General features: G+C 37.3%; 1 non-coding gene across 1 annotated transcript; it reads right to left on the reverse strand.

Annotated features, from left to right (window-relative positions):
- Positions 1–6452: 6452 nt before the first annotated feature.
- Positions 6453–6571, reverse strand: LOC117160797 (5S ribosomal RNA). Its single transcript, XR_004464887.2, has one exon. It is a non-coding gene; the product is annotated as a 5S ribosomal RNA (ribosomal RNA).
- Between the last annotated feature and the right edge of the window lie 12171 nt (positions 6572–18742).

The following is an 18742-nucleotide window of genomic DNA, read 5'->3' on the forward strand; positions in this document are numbered from 1 at the left end:
CCGATAGCTTTCGCCAGACGCATATATGCGTCCATAGCACTCTAAGGGTTAAGTAACGTCAGTGATTACTCCACGTTTTAACAAAAAGTCCAACTTAGACTTTGACGAAAAAGTAAATTCGCCATCCTATTGACCGCGGATTCGTTATCGAATCTTAGACCATTGTACTAGTGTCTAATCATCGCGGTTACTTGTCAACTCTGTAAAATCCATACTTGTGTTAATAAACGTTACTTCAATTGTATAACGACAATGGATAGTTCCAATGAAGATTCGTTTCACGCCCCTAACTCTAATAATAATGTGAATCCGACATATATATAACTACTAATGTATATATAACAAGGTATAACTTACCAGCTTCGTTAATGGAAAGAGTTCTGTAGCAGCACTCGACAACAAAGAACTTTCCAAGGGTTTCGTCGGTACATAGTATACTACCGTTGAAAAACTGTTTACGAGAGATCGACAAAACATAAGCAAGGCTGCGACGAAGCGTAAGTGCCAGCAAGCCTAAGGAGCCATCGATATCCCTATGGTCCTTCCGTCAAATACTTGGAAGGCTTAGGGGGTTGTGACATCAATCTCATCTCAACCATAAGATATCGACCCCGAGTTTCGGACTCCTTTGGACACATCACCACCTTATCATCATAGCCTACACCAAGGCTGTGACGCACCTTAGTCCACATCATAGATAAGACATCGACCTAACCCCGACCTTCGGACACTTTTCCACATCATAACCTACATCGAGCACCCTCGACATCCTCAAACCAAATTCGTATATAAACCGAGGCTTGATCCAGCTCGGACCGCACAAGTCGTGAGTCGAGTTAATGTGACAAAGTCGTTAAGCGAGTTAATAAATACATCGTTAAACAAAATGCCGAGGATTTCTTTGGCACCATACACGTCCTACTAACCACCTCAGTTCGTATATTGGAAAGAAGATGCATCAAGGCTTTTCCGAGTACACATAGATCCGAACATAGTGAATTTAAAAGATACGTTAAAAATAAAAAAATCTACGATTTAGCCAACATATACCGCATTGACTGTGACATTCTAAAACTAACAAGAAACCAGTTCGCGCAAGCTGCAAGGATAAAAGAAAATAGCTTAATTTTCAGTTGTCTATTTCCAAACGAATTATACCAAAAAAATACACTCAAGACAGGCTAAATGTACAGTCCGTAGATACTAGGTAAAGATACAATATGGCTCTTCCGCAAAAAAGCCCAAAAGACAAACACAGAAAAAACATAAAAAAGTATTACTGGATACCGAAATCAAAAAGAAAAGGAGAGCCGCGAAACGTCACCAGCGTTCAATCTCTCCATTTGTAAAATAAATGTAAATATTGTAACATATTTAAATGATATCCTTTCTCCACCCCTTCCTTGCCCTGTCCTCCTTTCACCTTTTTTCACAAACAATCAACCTCACAAAAACCAAAAATAAACTACCGATTTGTTCAGTTTTATCAGCAAACTTTCAGGACAAAAGAAGAAAAAAGGCCAGTATTGTATAAAAGTACCGCGTATGAGCAGCTTTAATACAATCAATTACTGTAATGTAAAAAACACGTAAATCCTAGTCCAAATATTGTATAACTACGTCATGCCGTCACGTTTAACGATACTTTTGTCAGAGCCACTTCTCAACTGAAATTCTTTGTTTATTGAGTACGTAACATATGTAATCTGTATTTTCTTGGGCAATAAACGTTATAGTTAAAAAATTAAAAAAGTACTCGTTCTCGTCCGATAACGAAAGTTAAGATGAAGAAAGTACTTAAATGGGTGACCGCTTAGGAACTCCGCGAGGTGTTAATCTTTTTATTTTTCCAATCTTTTTTACTTTCCTTAGTAATCTATTTTTAATAATCTATAATCTAAACATGGAGAAATAGAAATGTTTTAGTATTACGTGACTAATACCATATATCACTCATTTTTGCACACATTTATATTTTTCAAATATTCTTGTTTTGTACATTAAAAGCAAATAAGAAAATCACTTATTTCAGCTAACGCCATACCGCGCTGAATGGAATCGTTCTCGTCTGAAGGCAGTTTGAGAGATGGAATAGAGTTTGGTTGTTTTAATGTAAAAATTTTATTTCTCTGTGGGACATGCTAGCAGAGTCCTTTTTAAAGATATTTTTTATTTTGTTTGCCCAGTGTTGATTTATCGAGTTTGCAAATTCTTGTTTCAGACACAACTTTATTTTGTGCAAAAGGTACTTTAATAATTCTAAATCTTCTCTTTTATCGCAGGAATAGTTTTATTTTAGATTGTTTATTTTAGATGGTATGCAGCATTTTTTTATTATAGATATAGGGCTCGAAAGCCGATTTTTGTTTTATTTTTAGTACGGATTCTTGAAGGGCGGTTTGTACATGTTCGTACATGTTTTTCTATTTCGTCTATAAATGAGTCGATTTGCCTCTTTCCTAGGTTGACATTGTTGTGGATATTTAGGTCGCAGTTCTTTTCGAGCTGATTTTGTAATCTTTCTTAGTTTGTTTCTTTGTACTTGTACCTGGGTCCGTCACTCTGTGTTTCTAGGTTTAGGAAGTCAGATGTATTTTTGTTTACTTGGAATACGAGAGCGTTATGGTCACAATCGTAGTCTATGGTTTTGAGCGTGTTATTTGCCCGTAAATTAAGGAATTGTAATTATATATCTCCAAGGCATATGGCTAGGTATGAGCCTCCTTCTGGGCAAGAGTCAATCCTTTCTTTGTGCGTTTTTAATGATTGTTATAGTTCGTTTAATTGTGTTTGTTGTTCATTTAGGGCTTTGAATATGCTTTTTTTGAAGTCTTTGATAAGTTTATTACGTTCAGTTGGGGTATGGTTTTAATTGGGTTCGGATTTTGAATTACACGCAGTAATAAATTTGTTTGATGTGGCTGGTTTTCGGAGACTTGATTTCGGCTTATTCCTTGTCTTAGGACGTCTGAGAACTTTAACTACGGGATGAATTTGCGGCTTATTTGAGCAACGCGTTTGTTTTTGATTCTTTGCATTTGTTGATATTTTGGGTATCCTTTATACAAAGCAGGATATCCGTAGTTTTTACAATTCATGCAGTGCACTTTGTCTTTGTTTACCGCGTCTTTTACGCGGTTTACATTTGTGACATTGCGTTATGTCATTTTTTCTGACTTTTTCCCATTTTGCCCTAAAGTAATTTCGACGGTTCATTTTTAGAGTAGGTTACAAATATTGCTTTGTGGGGATACTTGGATTATGTAAATTAGAAGTAATACATCGCTCTCTATTGATCTTTTTGTTAAGAAGCGCCAATCTTTTGTCTATTGAACGTCTGACATCTGTAGTGCTTACAACTCTGCGACTATCTCTGTCTCGAAGAAGCTATTGTTTAGAACCTTTAGTAAGATCGTGTGGTGCTTCTCCGATTTGGGTGTATATACGTAAAAGGCTGTCTTAACTGCAATTAGGATTTCTTTCGCTTTGTTAAAGTCTGGTATATTTCGTAGGAATAGCACGTGTTTATCTGCGTGTATTCGTTTAATGTGGAATGACTTTGTATTTAGAGTCTCTTCAATGAATTTTACTATCTCCTTCGTGTCTTGGTGGGTGATGTATATTGGAGGCGGTTTGTCTTTATTTGTGGGGGCTGTGGTGTCAACATTCTTCCCTGTAGGGGCTAGTGGCCCGTCTGGGATATGTCTGGCTTTTCCGTATTCAGATTACTGGATATATGAGCCCCCTGCGTTGTCCATTTCGCTGAGCTGCGCCTGGGACGTTGAGGGTTTCGTTGATGATGGTATACCTCTCGGTCCATTCTTTATTCTCTTTCGGACTTGTGATTTCCCGTCTTGAGGAGCCGTATGCCTACTTGCTTTCTTCCGTAGGTTTTCGTTCTTTTTCCTTATTATTGTGAATTCTTTTATTGTCATTATTTGAGGGTGTTGCTGTATCCGAGATAGGCTGGACTTTTGTGATTGCAATACGCCTATTTTTCCTATTTTTCGTCCATATCGCTGATAATGGGGAGCTATCTGCTGAATTTATAGTTTAGTTTTTTCTGCGCGTCTGCTGTTGTGCTTTCCTCTTTGCTTACACTTTCCTCGCTACTTTCTGCCCTTTTATTCCTGTTCACCAGGTTTGGCGGACGGTTGATTTTCCGCGTCCTTTGGGTACCAAAGCTTGTGTCGCTAAGAAAGTTCTTGATCCATTTTTGCTGTATTTTTCTTTTGATTGCTTCTGTGGCGGCACTGGACCACGGAAATTTTCAACAGCTTCGCGATACAAAGCGCTATACCTTCAAAGCGCAAGACCGACGGCCTAATGTACCATCGATATCCCCATGGTTCTTTCGCCGAATATTCGGAAGAATGCATACGCGGCAACCGTCGCGAACTTCTAATAAACGCATGCGATATCGAGGGGCAACAAAGGAAAGAATCTGTTTGGTTTCGAACCAAAAATTCATTCTGCCCCGAGCTGCGAAGTACGAAAGGTTAAGCGAAGCCAACACAATTGGAGAAACGGGTTATTAACTCTTGAGAGTTCGGTGTTAATCGTTACTTGTTATTTATTGTTAATTGTTAAAAGTTTAATAAACGTTATTGTTGAAAATCAAGAATATTTCTTGTGGGCACCTTCACCGACGATCACCTTACTTCTTTCATTCTGTCTATCTTCTTTTCTTCTCTTATTTTCTTCATAGTTTTTATAGTGAGCATTATTTATCACTTTTCGTTATTGAATATCACTATAAATTGGCAAACTCGTGAAAAATGTCATTTTACATTTTCGACCTCATTTTCATCGCGCGCAGGGAATCATCGCCCTTCGGTTTGTATCATAATTTTCAGCACATGTATTTTTGCATTCTTTCAAACGACATACGTATATATAATACTTGTACATTCTCTAATTTCGAATATTGAATACATGTAACATTACCGGATGATATAAACAGAGCAATATATAAGTAAGCGTGTATGCAAGAATGATACAACGTATGGTGACAATCGTTTAATGCTGAAAAGATATTTTCTTGATGTATACGACCATAGCTTATTAACATTTAGCCAACCGCGTGCGCCAGAGCGTTTCTAGCTTATTGTTTTCTAGTTTATTACTCAAATTCTAGTTTATTGTAAATTTCAATGTTTATAATAAATAATTAATACTAAAAAATAACGCTCTTGAATCATTTAATCTCGTGCAAAACTTATTATGATTTGCGCTTCGAATAGTCAATCAACGGAGCTCAGTCTAGCGAAAAAGTACTCCGTCCACAGCGATCGTCAGCGTGACATTTTTGACATTTTTGCGATCCTGCCAGGGTCCATTCGCTTCAGTGTAAACGAAATTACGATTTCGGTCTACGAACATCATAGATGAGAAGATAGAAGGATTCGGATAACCATAACGTGGTTGCAGTGAATTGTGATTTATGTGTGTTAATTCCAACCCTCAAGTTTACAATAATTTAACGAAATAAAGAATGCGTTAAGATTAGCCAACGAAGAAAATAGAAAACGCGCTAATGAAATAGAAATATTAGGTAGAAACATCTCTCGTGTTAAACTATCACAAACAGAATAGTAGAATCAACTGAATTCGGTTCTATGATAACTAACGATGACGATAACATATCTGTATTAACACACGATACTAATCCACCTCCACGTATGCCACAAAGACCACCAACATACGTCCAACCATCCCATTCAACAGCTGCAAACTCTGGGCATCTAAAAGCTGAAATTGCGTTAAAATGTATTCCGATACTAAACGGAGAAGATGACATAGGTGTAGAAGATTTTATTCGTGAAATAAAAGAAATGAGAATGATGTGCGCCAGAGCCAGCTATACGCTGTCCACCGTGCGTTTTTCTAAGTAACGAGGACTAATATTCACTAATATCTCAAAAACAAAAAAGTCTAAAATTATTTAAGTGGTCAATTATATTTTGTAGTAATGATTTTGTTTAACGATTTCACATATTATTTATACAAAACATCAAATTAAAAGTATATATTAAAAGTATAAAAAAATATAGGTAAAATTAAAAACATTAAAGATGACTAAAGATAAATGACACGACTTGAACGTGAAGTTAAAAATTCATAATGCATTTTAATATTTTTTTATAGTGTGATATCGTTCGACTATAACTTTATTTAGTCATAACTGATAGTGTAACTTTTCAATTAATTTTAAGACCACTAAATTGGTGTATTTTATGACATATTGCACTTAATAAAAGCAGAAAAAGAGTCGCAATTAATTGGGAATAATTCCAGGTAAACAATAACTGATAATAACAATAACAACGAAAAAGAAAACGCTTTACTAAAGTCAAAAAGGGAGATCTCCCCGTACGGTCACACAGCGATGTTCTTCACAGAGGGGAGATCCGATGGCTCGCTTGGCTAAATGTTAAGAAAAGTAAAAAGAGAGCCAACACCACACGGAATTCCCAAGCGGTCACCCATCTAAGTACTAACCGTGCCCAGCGCTGCTTGACTTTCGTGATCGGACGAGAACGAGTATTTTCAACGCGGTATGGGCGTTGGCTGAAGTAATCAGTTTTGTTATTTCATGTTATCCAATAGATAAAAGATATAGGGGCACATGATTTAGAGAACAATTCAAGTCATGTTGTTGTTTTGCCTCGAAGTATCAAGACCGTTAGGTTACAAGTAATGTAAGAACAAATAAACTCCGGGCAAAAGAATGTCGCCGCTACATACAACCGTCAAACGTAGACGAATTCGAATTTTCCGGTTTTCCCTCGACCAGTATAAATAAACGGACGCGATCGCAAGGAAAGAAGTTACAGTCAGTTGTCGATCAGTTATCAACCAGTTATCAGCGATCTAATTAACGAGTCAATAACGATCCTATTTTACGACTTATACACTGCCTTAGCGAATCGGTTAGTACGAGCGTCTTTGCGAGCATTATCTGTATACTAATTTATCATTTTAAATATATTCGACGGTTTCAACAACGAGCAATCTCGCACATTAAACCTCACCAACCGCCCTCTACAGATAAACCTCTACAAATATTTAAAAAAACATACATGTATGCATGAGGATAAATGGTATTTTGAGACGTCCATTCAGATATATAAAATTATTCCTGGCTTCGTTTCCCAGACAATGGATCGTGAAGTTCCATCATGTAGGTACGTGCATACTTAAAAAGTAGCCATAGCCTTCGCAGATGACCTAATCATCTACGTAACAGGCCGCAAAACCAAAACAATAAGAACAGAACTCCAAGAACTTTTTGGCAAAATTAACGATTACTATTATATATGGAAACTAAAAATCAATGCAAGCAAATGCGAAACCATACTGTTTAGACTCAAATCAAGTGAAATCGGTCCAATAGAAAGAGAACACTGTAAAAAATTTCAACTAAGAGAAAAAGCAAACGAAGAGGAGCTCATACCACACAAAAACTGCGTAAAATATCTAGGCGTAAATATAGACGAAAAATTAAACTACAAGCAGCACATCGAAATTCAACTCTCCAAAGCCAGCAAAGCATTCTGGAAAACAAAAAGATTATTCTACTCCAAACTCCTCAACAGCAAAGTAAAAATTCTGTGCTACCAAGCACTAATCAGACCGATTATAACCTGGTCCCATCTGGTACAACATATCAGCTTCCGTAATGGAAAAAATTCGCATATTCGAAAGAAAATGCATCAGGACTTGCCTGAGTACTTGCCTGAGTACATTCAAACACAACGGATTCAAAAAATACGTTAAAAATAAAAGAATCTACGACTTAGCCAACTGCCATCGACTGCCACATCTTAAAACTAACAAGAAACCAGTTCGCGCAAGCTGCAAAGATAAAAGAAAATAGTTTAATCTTCGATTGCTTATTTCCAAACGAAACATTTTTATACCTAGACGAAAGAAACTATCTCTAAGACCAAAATAATATCCCAATAATCTACCATATAAAAAGAAAAATAGCGATTAAAACAACACTCTACGAGAAAAGCTTAAATGGACAGACTGTAGACATTAGGTGAAGATACAACATGGCCCTTCCCCAAAAAGACACAGAAGACAATCACAGAAAAAGCATTAAAAAATATTGGTGGATACCGGAACCATAATAAAAAAAAATAACAAGAGAAAGAGCCTCAAAGCGACAACGTTCAAATCTCCTACCGTGTAAAATAGTGTAAATATTGTAAACATTGTAAATATTGTAAATAATTCTACAGGACACCCTTCCCTTCCCCTCTCCGTCCGCCCTCTCCTGCCCCTTCCCAAAATCCCACAGCCCCACTGAAACCAAAAGTAGGCTACCGAACTGTCCTGTTTTTGCGACCAGGCTTTCTGGACCGAAATAGAAAGAAAAAAAACAATATAGTATATGTATAAGCACTACTCTACAGCGACTCAAATTTAAGTTGTATATTTAAAACACAAACAAATGTAATTCCTACACACAAAACATTGTATGGCTATGTCGCCTTAGGCTTTTGCCTAAACCACTCCGCAACCGAAGTTCATTGTTTATTGTGAACAACGTACCAACGTAATACTCATCTAATGGTTCAATAAACGTTATAAAAAAAAAAAAAAAAAAAAAAAGCGAGTCAAGTGGACGGAACTTCATAATTGATTTTCTGGAAAACCAAATCTTGTGTCAAAAATTGTCACTTCATCCTCGACTTATTTTTGTATAGGAAATCAGACCCTTTCGACTTGTATCATCATAATACTCTAATTTTCTAGCCTAGTTCAATTTTGGAACTATTTAGTTTCGTTGGATTGTGTGTAACTACCAACAGCAAAATACTAACATTCACGGACGACGTGGCTGTACTAGCTAGGTGACACTGTAGAACGGCTTCTTTGGTCTTTATTGTAGTAACGCGAAAAAGATCGTCGACATACAGACAATGTCGGCGATAAAACGTAAATGCCGACAAGCAGAAAGGGTCGAAAAACTTGAATAGGGCTTAGCAGCACTCGACAACAAAACTTTCCAACGGTATCACCGAAGCGCAAGTGCCGACGGGCCTAATGAGTCATCGATATCCGTACGGTCCTTCCGCCGAATATTTGGAAGAAGGCGTAGGTGGCAATGCTGGCGGATGCGTAATGAACGCGTGCGTAGTAGGGATATTGACGGATGACAAAAAGAAACGAATCGGATTGAAAAAACAGTTAAGTTGTAACCGAGAGGAGAGAATCGTCAGTTGAAATCGAGAGTTGTACGTAAAGAGTCGAAATCGAGAATGATACTTAAAGAGTCGAAAGCGAGAATTGTTAATAAATATACTGTTAAACACCACCGAGTATTTCTTTGGCACCCTACACGTCCTACACCAAAATCACCTCAGGGCTGACGGCCGTCAATATATTTCGGCACCGCAGCCGTTGATCCTCAGTTAGCCACCGAAGAGTCAAGAGCCGTCAATCGAGAGTCGTTATATCACACTCTGTCCTAACGTTCTTAACCGTCACTCTGTTGAATTCACATAATAAACTCTGCCACCACATCTAAAGTCTGAATTTTTCTTACCACGCTCGTAAAACGTTTAAACCCAAGCGAAATCATTCGAACGACGCAAGGAAACGAACAGTGATTTCTTAATTTCACTACTACCCCATGCTTTTGTAACGTCAACAAATATCTCCAACCGACTCAGGAAACCTGAACCGCCTTGCACACGACACCGACTCCCAAAACAAAGCGATATAAATTCGGTACGTAGGCATAAGATAAACGAATATCTAGAAGGGCTGAATGTTGATCGAGGCTTCAGTTTTTCGGTAACGGTCTAATCGCACACTTGTAATCCTATTACAGAATAAAGGTATCTCGAACTCTGGTTCAAGAACCCAACATTTTTTTAATTATTACTTTCCCATTATTTTTACATGACATTTTGGCGATCCTGCCAGGATCCAATCGCTTCAGTGTAAACGAAATTACGATTTCAGTCTACGGACATCATCGAAGATCGAAGGATTCGGACCACTTATGTTGTAAACTCTGCTACCAATAATTTACCACAGCGGATCAAATCAGCGAGACTACTATCAGCATAGAACGAGTTTGATACTCAAACAACACCTTTGAAAGTGCCACAGAGGAAAACACCGCAAAGGAACCCCATTCTACAAACTTGGGTATCAAGGTGAGAAAAGTCTAGATTCTTTTAAACAATATAGAACGCGAAAAGTTAGTTTCTCTAGCAACTCTAGCGAAGAAACAACACTCACAATGAACAACAAGAAAGACTCAAAAACCGAGACAAGTTTAGCCTTTACAAGTGGAACCCAAAATAAAACGGGATCACTCGATTCCTCTACCAGAGTAATTCTAGACTTAGTACAGAGACAGAACGAAAAATTTCGACAACAATTCAACGAAATAAAGAATGCTTTAAGATTAGCCAACGAAGAAAATAGAAAACGCGCTAACGAAATAGAAATATTAGGTAGAAACATCTCTCGTGTTAAACTATCACAAATAGAATAGTAGAATCAACTGAATTCGGTTCTATGATAACTAACGATGGCGATAATATATCTGTATTAAAACACGATACTAATCCACCTCCGCCTATGCCACAAAGACCACCAACATACGTCCAACCATCCCATCCAACAGCTGCAAACTCTGGGCATCTAAAAGCTGAAATTGCGTTAAAATGTATTCCGATACTAAACGGAGAAGATGACATAGGTGTAGAAGATTTTATTCGTGAAATAAAAGAAATGAGAATGATGTGTAGCGAACAAACGTTATTATTAAAAATGATCAAAATAGAGAAAACTGTAGGAAAAGCCGCAATGACAATCCGCAATATCCATGTTAACGAATTCGAAACTCTGTACGAAGCAATAAGACGTAACGTAGCTACTCAAGCATCAGTAGGAGAACAGCAAGATCAGTTAATAGAAATAAGGCAAGGATTAACCGAAAGCGTGCAAAATTATAACATTAGATTCCGACGTGCTTTTAACAAATTTCGATACAGCATTACCAATGAATATAAAAACAAACTAACTCGACGAGCGATGAACGATCGACTATACATGGACTCTGTGACAGAATATGTAAGAGGCCTTCGTTTAGAAATAGGACAAGTGCTATTGGCTAATTCCCCCCAAACATCATCAGAAAAAGAACAATGGACGTGGAAAGATACTTTCGCGAACACAGCGCTCGCAGACGGATGACACGACAAACAACCGCTCCAGCATCTTATCGTAACCAGACGTCTCGTCCAGTATGTAACCGCCTTGCTGTTACAAGTAATATGAATAATAAAACTCCACGCACACAAAACATTCAACCAAGTATAAATAATTTTACAAAGCTTGAGAACCGACCATTAAACGAAAGGACACTAACGAAATGTTTCAAATGCAATCGATTGGGACACCTTACCAATCAATGCTAAAATTTTCGAATACCGTCTCAAACAAAAGCCCCTCCAGGAATAAACCACATTCAAGAACAATCAGAATTAACAATGCTACCTCAGGAAGGTTACCCACAATACGACTACAATTACCAGGACGACCGGGATTGCGATTTCTCGTTGACTCGGGAGCTTGAATCAATTTGCTTAAACGAGGATGCTACCCAGGAAGAACAATAATACCAGACGCAAAGAAATTCTCCATGGGACATTCCAAATAGGAATCCAATTCCAAAATTAAACTAAATTTATTCAACAAAGAGATAGACTTTTCCTTAGTAGACGATAATTTCCCTATTATAGAAGATGGCATATTAGGCTTACCTGGTTTAGATCAATATCGATTCGAACTCTCCAATAAAACTTTGAAATTAGACAATAACACCCTTCTGCTGCAGCAAGAACCAACCCTCGCACCAGGAGAAACCGGTCAAAAAATTGTATACCTCTAAGGAAAGCCAACGCCAGTATGCTTTATCAATGGTGGTAAGTCCTCAGTCCAAATTTCTAACATTAGTGAAAATACAAACACTGTAGATCAAATTGAAAAATTCAAATCTTTGATTCGGCTAAGCAAAGTTTCTGGTCAGGCCGCGTAACCCATATTCGGGTGTCGTTTATTTGACTACTTGCGAAGGATCGTCGTAGGTATTTAAAAAGATATTCCATAATAATAAAACTGTTGAATTGTTATAAAATAAAAATACGAAAATGGTTTATTTAAAAAGTTATTTAGAATGTAAAACTTTAAAGCACTCTATAGGTTGGTCGGGACATTTTGGACAATAAGTTGTTGTTTTCTTCAAATTCATTCGTGCCTTTATTCAGTCCATTCGACGTCTTTTATTTGCACAAATAAATTTGCATAAATAAATAGTTTGCATGCGCGTCTAATACTTCTTCTGGAATTGTTTTTCCGAACAGCGATTGATATGCTGACTCCGTCGAAGACAAGGACTTTTTGTATTTTCAGACAACATTAATAATTTTGCAACTAATAATTGTCTAAATATGCTAATATTTATATTCTTCCTTGTTGCAATTTTGTAAACCATCAAAGCGTTTACAACAGAAATTCCCAGAAGGAGTTGAATGCCAAGTTTTCTGTACCATTTGATTCCTTTTCTAATTGTGATGGCATAAGAAACCATTTGGTCGGAATAACCTATTTCCTTGATTATATTCAACAACAGCTAGTGGTTTTAATGTTGCGAATAAATGAAACGAAAGATCATTCTTCAGACCACCACATGAGCGACTCGCATTACAAAAATATCATACCATAAATAAATAAAATAAATAGCAGAGAACGCTTGGCACTGCTGTACGCGTGGCCTGACAGAGATTTCTTTGAAAACACGCGTGGCAGTCAACGTGTTAGAGAACCTACGGAGAAGATTCTTCTCTATTACATGGACGTATTTAATTTAGACAGCGAAACATTACCATGTACATCTCTTGCCAAACATTCCATTACGTTAAAAGAAAATCAGATCATCACCATAAAATTCTACCGTCCTACCGAACATCATAAAACCGAAATAAATAAACAGATGATTGAAATGTTAAACAAAAAGATTATAGAACTCTCTGACTCTCCCTATAACTCTCCTGTCTAGGTCGTTCCAAAGAAAATCGACGTATCAAGGAAACAAAAGTGGCGAATAGTAATTGATTTTAGAAAGTTAAACGAACTAACAGACCAAGACGTATACCCACTACCTGACATTAACGATATACTCTCACAACTAGGAAACGCAAAATATTTCTCCGCTTTAGACTTATCCTCAAGATTCCATCAAATACCCATGGACGAGAAGAATTCAAAGAAATAAACTGCATTTAGCACACCACAAGGACACTTTCACTACAATAGAATGCCATTCGGGCTCAAGAACGCACCTGCTACCTTTCAAAGAATAATGGATACCGCGTTATGAGGTTTGATTAACAATCATCGTGTCGTTTATCTCGATGATATCATTATATTCGGGCAATCGATGGAAGAACATAATAAAAACTTACCATTATATTCCAAAGACTCAGGGAAGTAGGTCTTAGAATACAACCAGATAAATGTGAATTCTTAAAGCCCGAATCAGAATATCTAGGACATGTAGTGACAGCAGATGGAGTAAAACCTAACCTTTAAAAGATAGAAGTAGTAAAGAATTTCAAATTACCCAAAAGTCCCACAGATGTAAACTCATTCCTTGAGCTAGCTGGATACTATAGAAAATTTATTAGAAACTTCTCAAAAATTGCCAAGCCGTTAACAGAACTAACTAAGAAAGACATAAAATTCCACTGGACTGACAAAACACAACTTAGCTCCGATACATTAAAAGAAAAACTATGCCAAGCGCCAGTATTAAAATATCCCGATTATACGAAAACATTTACGTTACAACGGATGCCAGTAATGAAGGTTTAGCAGCTATCCTTTAATCACTTAGTTTAGGTTTAGGAGTAGTACTTTAGTCAGTTAGTCAGTCTGTATTCTACAATTGAATTGTAATATTGTCGTATTAACAAAGCATACGAATGGGCTATTGCTCATAGCAATTTTTCTATAGCACTCGTCATTTATTACGTGACGTTTTTTGGCGACCCTGCCAGGATCCATTCGCTTCAGTGTAAACGAAATCACGATTTCGGCATACGTGCATCATTGAAGATTGAAGGATCAGCGGGCCTCTGTATAGATCAGCTCACTTTGCGTGAAAACGACTTCTACGGAAAGCGGACTACGATCATCACCAAAACTGAAACTGGTCAGAGCAACATTCACGAAAAGAAGAATACCCAGGTAAAGAACTGGATTCTTTTAAACACTATCGCACTCGTGGTAATAACTTCAATAGTACAGACTCCAACGACGGTATAATAATTACTATGAGCAAAAGATCAGAGCCACATCTTCTGTTAACTCTATGGCTACAGATGTGGATCCAAATATATACTAGACGTTATGCAAAAACAGAACGAAAGACACGAACTAGCTTTGAATAACTTGCATAAACTAATACACAACGAAAGTGAACAACACGTTAGCGAAGTTGAACTCCTAGGTAAAATTCTCGCTGAACTACGAGTAGGAATTCAGTCAGTTTCCACATCTGAATTTAACTCCATTATAACTGAAGACGCTAGTGCCAGCACTATTCAGAAAAAGCAACCACCTGTTTCTAAAAAGACCGAAATAAAACCTAACGAAACGGAGAATGTGGACAGTGAAGGAGAGGCAGAACGCAGTATCCGCCACATTGAAATCGAGAATTACGAAGACCTGTTTGAAAACGTCAGAAAATTTGTATCCGCGAGTATTACATCTAATGGAGCTCGCGATAAACTGCAACGTACGCGACAAAACTTTAACGAATCGGTACACAGTTATGTGAAGAGGTTCCGACACAATCTCGACGAACTGATATACGCACTCCAAACACAAAATTCGCGATCCAATACGTCGAGCAGTTGCTATAGATCTTGAAAATGAACGAGCCACCAAAATCTTTACAGTAAATTTGAAAGCCGAAATAGAATTACGCACATCGGCTACAAGACCGAAGAATCGCCAAGAAGCACAAGACACAGCTTTCGAGGCAGAGTTATTTATAGGGGAAATCGAACGCAACAAAAACATAGTGAGAGGAAGAACAATGAATCAACCAATTGCGAGAGCCAACGCCCAATTCCAAGGAACACCAAATGCAAGAAGAAATATCACGCTTGTCAACACCGCACGACCAAAGCCAATAAATCCATCTACGGAAAGAAGAACGATAACGGAACGACCACCGCTCAAATGTCTCAAATGTAATCAAACGGGACATTTAGCCAACGCTTGTACCCAACAGCGAAATTTTCAATCAGCCAGCCAAAGAAACTTACCGCCTTCGAGAAATTATCATATAACGACGGACGAAGAGAATATGAATCCCGAGGAAGAAATGGAAGAGAACCAACAATAAGAATTAACGCCATCACTGGAAGACTCCTCACAATTACCATCGGAACAAAACTTGGACTAAAGCGATATTTAGTAGACACTGATGCCGGAATAAACATAGTCAAACGCTAAAAAATCATTTCCACCCCATTAAAAGACGACGAGAAAACATTCTTTATGGGCAATGACAAATACGAGACAGAGGAATACGTTTACCTTAGAATCTGTGACAAAAGAAACAAATTCTACGTAGTACCTGACGACTTCCCACTAATTGAAGACGGAATCATAGGGTTACCAATGCTAGAAAACTATCGATACAAAATTACAAAGGACCAAATCCAACTCAACGATCATGTATTCTTATTTCAGCCACGACAACTAATTTCTCCAGGACAAACCAGAGTCGAAACACCTTATCTGGACAACAAACCAACGCAAGTATGCTTCTGCAATACTGGTGAGCAATCAATACCAATTTCTAATGATCTCTCTAATGAAGTGGATCTCGAGCAAATCCAAAAATTCAAAAACATAATTAGTACGAGCCATATTGAAAACAATTTCTGAATTCCTATCGAAAAAATCCTCTTACACTACATTGACGCATTCAATTTAGATACAGACACAACAACCTTGCAATTGTATTACAGAGATTAAGAGAATCAGGACTAAAGATTCAACCAGACAAATGTGAATTCTTAAAACCAGAATTAGAATACCTTGGACACATTATCACACACGAAGGAATAAAGCCAAACTGCAAAAAGATAGAAGCTGTCAAGGAATTCAAAATTCCCAAAAACCCAACCGATGTAAAAACATTCTTAGGACTAGCAGGATATTATAGAAAATTCATACGTAACTTTTCAAAGATAGCCAAACCTCTAACCGACCTGACAAAGAAAGACACACCCTTTCATTGAACAGGCGAACAACAAGATAACTTTCAAACTCTCAAAGACGCATTATGCAAAGCCCCGGTATTGATATATCCCAGCTTTAACGAAACATTTACATTAACAACCGACGCCTCTAACGAAGGAATAGGCACTGTTCTTTCACAAAACGACCATCCTTGTTGTTACATCTCCAGAACACTAAATCCTCCCGAAAGAAATTACTCAGCCACTGAAAAATATGCAATCGTATGGACGGTAAAACGTTTGAGACAATATTTGCTAGGTACACCATCTCATAAGAACCGACCATCGAGCTTTAACTTGGCTTAAAAATTGTAAAGACCCCTCATCACGACTAATTAGATGGAGATCAAAGCTAGAAGAATACGATTACGAAATACAATACCACAAAGGTAAAGGTAATACGGCTGCTGACGCACTTTCGAGATAAACTATTAACAATTTTACGACTGAAGACAATCTCCTTGACGAGTATAGCAAATGGCAACAAGACACCGACACACTTCCTAAACGACTCAAGATAGTTCCCAACGAAAAATCCATCTTCCAAATAACAAAAGAAACTTTAGGACCCTACGACAAAGAGAAATGGTTAAAGAGGATCATGGAATCAGCTACAGAACATAAAAAGTTAGGCACAGGAGACAAAAACTTCGATGAAATCGAAAAGGCACGAATAAAAACATTTTTTATGTATGTTAATGACAAAATAGAAGAAATAACCTTTGCATACAACCCGATTCAAATTTTAACAGACAAACAAGTTGACGCGATTATAAAAGAAAATCATAACGACGTTTTAGGACACTTAGGTGTACAGCAAACTTACGCAAAAATCGAAGAACGATTTTGAAATCCCACATTCGTTCTCAAAAGTAGAGAAATTTATAAAAAATTGTGTAGCATGTGCAATTGTGTAGCAGAAACTTGTCAGAATCCGCGCGAAGGAAATTCCCGTAATACCTCAAACCCCCACTGAACCAAACGAAAAAGTAGCAATGGATATAATTGGTCCCATGCCAAAGACTAAACGAGAAAGCCAATATATACTCTCTATTCATGATGATTTGACCAAATACCTGATATTAACACCTCTCAAGACACAAAGAAACGAATCCATAATATTTGTCTTATTGAATCATTACATTTACATCTTCTCAGCACCTAAAACTATACACAGACCAAGGACAGAACATTATTAGCGAACTCATGACGAAGTTCGAAGAAGCATATAAAATAAAACATAAAACACACACAACGGTAAAAGACATGATACGAACAAGTCTGAACGACTCAGACAAAGAATGGGACGAAGTATTAAACTTCATATACTTAGGATATAACACAGCAATACACGATGCAACCGGTTTTTCACATTTGACCTAACTTTTGGACGAAAAGCTAACCTCCGATCCTCAATATTCTGAACCTCCAACTACACGTATGAAGAAATGTTCGCACTATGGCAAAAACAATTGGACAAATACAAAACACTAGCTAGACAAACACTTGAACAAAGTAGAAAACGCTACATGCGAGACCAACAAAGAGAAATCGTGAAAACACAAACGGTATTTAAAGAAGGAGACGCGGTTCTTGTACATAATGATCACAAAGCAGATAAATTGGACGATGAATGGTTAGGTCCTTACCACATCGAACAAGCTATGACTCCTTATTACGAGATTTTAATCAATAACCAAATTAAGAAGATACATAGTAACAGAATGAAACCATACTTTACAGGACGCTCATTTCATGCACAACCCTCGTGCTCAGATTGGAATTAATACCGATCGAAAATAACGCAATTTTCCACGAGAAAATATCTAAAGCCTATTTGTATAGTGAAAAAGTTAACGTATATATAGGAATAGATGTAAGCGATATATTTAACCACATCGATACGTTAGGAAAACACATAAAAGAGACCCAAAAACATTGTACCACCTCATATCAAGTAAAATCAGAGATACTTTCCTTAACCAACAAGTCTAATAACGTCAAAACGCTAAGAACACATTTAAAATTACTATCTCATTCTAGAGTTAAGAGAGGATTGATAGACGCTGTAGGTTCAATCAGCAAAACACTTTTCGGAACCTTAGATTCTGACGATTCACAATTGGTAAACCAGAATATCGACAAACTATTTAGCGAAGGAAACGAATTAAAAACCATTGTAGCTAACCAAACCGCTCTAATTAGGACAATCCTAAACACCGACAGCCTAAAACAATTAGAAAAAGTAAACGCGAACATACAAAATGAAACACATCGAGTAAACAAGCGAGAACTTCTAGTAGTCAAGATTATTTCTATAGAAAGCGCTTTGTCAGATCTACACTTTCAACTCGATGAAATATTCAATTTGATTCTACTAGGAAAACAAGGAA

The sequence above is a fragment of the Bombus vancouverensis genome, chromosome 11 (assembly GCF_051014615.1).
Source record: "Bombus vancouverensis nearcticus chromosome 11, iyBomVanc1_principal, whole genome shotgun sequence".
In the NCBI taxonomy this organism is placed as follows: Eukaryota; Metazoa; Arthropoda; class Insecta; order Hymenoptera; family Apidae; genus Bombus; species Bombus vancouverensis.